The sequence below is a fragment of the Henckelia pumila genome, chromosome 1 (assembly GCF_033568475.1).
Source record: "Henckelia pumila isolate YLH828 chromosome 1, ASM3356847v2, whole genome shotgun sequence".
Lineage (NCBI taxonomy): Eukaryota > Viridiplantae > Streptophyta > Magnoliopsida > Lamiales > Gesneriaceae > Henckelia > Henckelia pumila.
The window spans coordinates 104,159,980-104,165,333 of NC_133120.1; the positions used below are offsets into that span (position 1 = coordinate 104,159,980).

At 35.7% G+C, this 5,354-nt stretch overlaps 1 pseudogene; it reads left to right on the forward strand.

Annotated features, from left to right (window-relative positions):
- Positions 1–977: 977 nt before the first annotated feature.
- Positions 978–5,085, forward strand: LOC140871263 (uncharacterized; annotated as a pseudogene).
- The last annotated feature ends 269 nt before the right edge of the window (positions 5,086–5,354 follow it).

A 5,354-nucleotide genomic window follows, 5' to 3' on the forward strand; every position in this document is an offset into this window, starting at 1 on the left:
GGTTCTAGGATGATCAAAATCGAAAGATCATTCGAAGCAGAAATGTCATTTTCAATGAGCAAGTTTTGTACAAGGACAAATCAGACATTCCAGCTAGAGATAAATGTCCTGAAGTTAAGAAGACAAATGAAGTGTCATTGATAGATATTCCTATGAATGAGTCTGAGGATAGTAACCAGAAAGAAGAAACTGCACAAGAAGTTGATCCACAAACTCCGGTGATTGAACTCAGGAGATCGTCGAGAACAATTAGACCACCTCAGAAATACTCCTCTACACTTCATTATATTTTGCTGACAGATAAAGGTGAACCGGAAACCTTTGAAGAAGCAATGCAAAATGATGATTCAACCAAGTGGGAGTTAGCCATGGAAGATGAGATGGATTCACTGTCATCCAATCAGACGTGGAAGTTGACGGAACTTTCGGAAGGCAAGAAGGCATTACACAACAAGTGGGTGTACCGGATCAAAGAAGAAGTTGATGGCAACAAACGGTACAAGGCAAGACTTGTTGTAAAAGGCTTTCAACAAAGAGAAGGCATTGATTACACCGAGATTTTCTCTCCAGTGGTTAAGTTAACCACTATCAGAACAGTACTTGGACTAGTGGTGAAGGAAGACTTACATCTGGAGCAGTTAGATGTAAAGACAGCGTTTCTTCATGGTGATCTAAATGAAGAAATTTATATGAAACATGCACAGGGATTTGAAGTACGTGGGTCAGAGAAAATGGTGTGCAAACTTCAGAAAAGCTTGTACGGTCTCAAACAAACTCCAAGACAATGGTACAAGAATTTTGATGGATTCATGAATAACAACGGTTTCCTGAGGTTCCAGGCGGATCACTGTTATTATGTGAAGAAGATTGATGGTTCTTATATCATTCTACTGCTATATGTGGATGACATGTTGATAGCAAGAGCGTGTCTGGAAGAGATTGATAAGCTCAAGAGAGAATTATAAAAAAAATTTGCAATGAAGGATTTGGGAGCTGCAAAGCAAATTCTTGGTATGAGGATCTTAAGAGATAGGGTGAACGGAGTCTTGAAGTTATCTCAGGCAAAGTACGTGAAAAATATGCTTAGCAGATTCAACATGGATGAAGCTAAACCAGTGAGTACTCTTTTGGCTAGTTATTTCAAACCAACCAAAGTCCAATCACCATCGACGGAGCAGGAGCATGCTTATATATATGAATAAGATTCCTTATGCCTCTACTGTCGGAAGCCTCATATATGCAATGGTGTGCACCAGACCAGACATAGCACATGCAGTGGGAGTTGTGAACAGGTTTATGAGCAATCCTGAAAAACAATACTGAGAAGCAGTGAAGTGGATTCTCAGATACTTGAAAGGTACTGCTGGTTTATCTCTATGCTTCAGGAGGACTAATCAGAACTTACAAGGATATGTCGATGCCGACATGGGTTGTGACCTAGATGACAAAAAGAGTACTACTGGACAGAGGCGGACTAAACAAGGGTCCAGGGGGGCCCGTGCCCCCCTCAATTTTTAATGTGAAATTACTATAATACCCCTAGTATTTAATTAATAAAAAAATTAATAAAATAAATAATATAAAACACTTTTCTTCCTATCTCTTTGCACTTTGCCCGTAAGAAACAAAATTGAAATCAGGAAGAAACCCAGATCACATTCGTCGTGACGTCGTCTTCAACATTATCAAATTCCAACAACTTATATCAAGTATCAATAAACAATAGCCTTGGCCACGGTATCTTCGAAACCTCTTTCATTTACTATTAATAACCACGATAGGTAATTATATAAAAGCCCTAATTTACAGGCTACAACTTTTGATAATTGATATTTATATATTGTATTGCTATTAAATTATAGTATCATACTATCAATGCTTATTAACTATTAAGATTGTATGAAATATTCATATATTTTGTGCACACAATTTATACAAATCTCATAGTCGCACTTTCTGCACAAAATTTGTTTCATTATTTATTTTTTTACTTTTTTTTCCAGAATTAGTATGAATATTTTATATGGTTTTGGAGTATTGATTGTTGAATATTTTTTTAGTTTTATTATTTAGTATTGATATGACTCGAATCTCGGTTCTAATTATTCTTATTTTTTGACAAATATCTTAATTTCTTTTATAGAACTATGTTAAGATATTTTTCAAGAAAATCAAATGTTCAAGAATCACCATCTTCTGAAAAAAGGGGTACTGACCGGTCTGCTGAAAAAAGAAGTTATGAAACTTGTGTTGAAAAAAAGTCTCAAGAGTCTTCTGATAAATTTCATATTGGTTCAGATGTAATTGATCTTCCGTCGGATCCAGGACTAAGACTTAGGATTATGGATTATGAACCAAATATTCGTGAAAGAGTTCGAAGAGAGTATTATTTAAGAGGTCCATGCCAACCCCGTGAGCATAAATTCAAAAGTAGAGATTTCAATAACAAGCCAAGAAGATTTAATCCATCATGGTTTGATGAATTTGATTGGTTGGAGTATAGCATTAGTAAAGATGCTGTTTTTGTCAATACTGTTATCTTTTTAAGCAAGAGTGTGGGGAGCAAGGAGGTGGTGATAAATTTGTTGCCGAAGGTTTTACAAATTGGAAAAAGAAATAAAAGTTACGAGAGCATGTGGGGGGTCCAAATAGTGTTCATAACTTATCTTTTAGCAAATGTCGAGACTTGCTAAATCAAGCACAACATATTGAGAATAATTTTGTTAAAGAAACAGAGGAAGCGAAAATTGATTATAGGATTCGATTGGAGTCATCAATTAAGTGTAGTAGGTTTCTTATGAATCATGGTCTCCCATTTCGTGGTCATGATGAATCATAAGATTCAAGCAATCGGGGACTTTTTGTTGAGCTACTGCAATTTCTTGCTGATAATAATGAAGAAGTTAGGAGAGTTGTACTTCAAAATGCCCCTGGGAACATGAAGTTGACTTCACCTAAAATTCAAAAAGATATTGTGAGGGCTGCAGCATTTGAAACAACTAAAGCTATAATTAAAGAGCTTGGTGATGGATTATTTTCGGTTCTTATTGATGAATCTCGTGATGTGTCTACAAAAGAGAAAATGGCTGTTGTTTTGAGATTTGTGGATAAAAGTGGATGTGTGGTTGAGAGATTTTTGGGTCTTAAACATGTCAGAAGTACAACTGCAAAATCACTAAAAAAAGCACTTGATGATTTGTTTTCGGCACATGGTTTGAGCATTTCAATGTTGCGTGGTCAAGGTTATGATGGGGCTAGCAATATGCAAGGTGAGTATAATGGACTTAAGGCTCTCATCTTGAAAGAGAACGAGTCTGCACATTACATTCATTGTTTTGCTCATCAACTTCAATTATCTCTGGTGGTAGTAGCGAGGAAACATTTGCTTGTTGCTGGACTTTTCAATTTATTTCTGATATTGTTAATGTGGTTGGAGCCTCATGTAAGCGGCAAGATACTTTGCGAGACTCACAAGTTTCTAGAATAATTGCTAGTCTAGAAAATGAAGAAATTGTTAGTGGACGGGGATTGAATCAAGAAAAATATCTCTCTCGTCCCGGTGATACACGTTGGGGATCACATTACAGAACTCTAAATGGCTTAATTATATTATTTGCATCTGTGATTGATGTACTTGATGTTATCGTGGAAGAGGGCTTATTTTCGGATAAAAAATTTGAGGCATCTCGTTTGCTAGAGGCAATACAATCTTTTGAGTTTGTGATTACTCTTCATTTGATGCAATAATTATTGGGAATAACAAATGAGTTGTCACAAGCTTTGCAGAGAAAAGATCAAGATATTGAGAATGTCATGAGATTGGTTGATATTTCTAAACAATGCCTTCAATCAATGAGGGATGATGGATGGAGTTCTTTATTGGATGTTGCTTCCAAATTTTGTGAGAAACATTGCATTCATGTTCCCAATATGGATGATACATTTGTAGCTCGAGGAAGATCACGACGTAGAATTGAAGAGGTGACAAATTTCCATCACTACCATGTTGAATTATTTAACACTGCCATTGATTTGCAATTACAAGAGCTAAATAGTCGATTTAATGAGAGCAACACCGAGTTATTGCTTTGTGTTTCATGTTTAAATCCATCTAATTCTTTTGCTTCTTTTGACAATCAAAAATTGATTCGGTTAGCTGAATTTTATTCAAGAGATTTTTCTGATGTTGACCTTTTGGAACTATCAAATCAACTCCAGACTTTCATCATAGATGTTCGTTCAGATATTAAGTTTTCAAATTTGAAGGGCTTGAGCGACATTACTCGACTGATGGTGGAAAGTAGAAGAAATATAACATATCCATTGGTTTACAAGCTTTTAACATTGGCTTTGATTTTGTCGGTTTCAACTGCCACGGTAGAGAGAGCATTTTCAGCTATGAAGATTGTGAAGAATCGACTTCGCAACAGAATGGGTGATCAATGGTTAAATGACTCTTTGGTGGTATATATTGAAAAGGATATATTTAGTAATTTATCAAATGATTGTATCATGAATTATTATCAAAAAATGAAAGATCGTAAGGTCAATTGTAAGTCACATTTGAATTAATGATAGTATTTTAACTTTTTTGATTTTTTTTAGTTGATACAAATCATGTTTTTGTGATTTTATATGAGTTGTGCCCCTCTGAAAAAAAATCTTGGGTCCGCCCTTGCTACTGGATATGTGTTCACATTGGGTGGTACGACAGTAAGTTGGGTGTCCAAGTTGCAAAAGATTGTTGCACTTTTGACTACTGAAGATGAGTACGTTGTAGTCACGGAAGCAAGCAAAGAGATGATTTGGTTGGGATCATTCCTTGAAGAGTTGGGTCAGAAGCTTGAGGATAGCACATTACACTGTGACAGTCAGAGTGCTATTCATTTGGCAAAGAATCCTGTTTATCATGCTAAGATGAAGCATATGCAGGTTCTGTACCATTTCATCAGATCAGTTTTGGAAGATGAAATCTTGATGCTTGAAAAGATTCCTAGAAGTAAAAATTCAGCTGATATGTTCACAAAGGCGGTGACCACTGACAAACTGAAGTTATGTTCGACTTCAGTTGGATTGCAAGTATAAGCGAGGAGGCATGAACTGCTGCATTGACTGTGTAAAGCCATGATTGAAATCAATTCTTCAAGTGGGAGAATTGTTAGGCAAGTGAGATTTAATGGGGTGAGACCCACATTAAATAAAAATATTAAGAAAAAAGAAATCCCACATCGGAAGATTATCGAAACTGATTGAGAAGATCTCCTATAAATAAAGCTTCCTTATTTTGGTTATTGTATCTCATACCTCTCTTCTGTATTAACATTAGAGAAAAAAATAAAGAGAGAAAAAAAGAG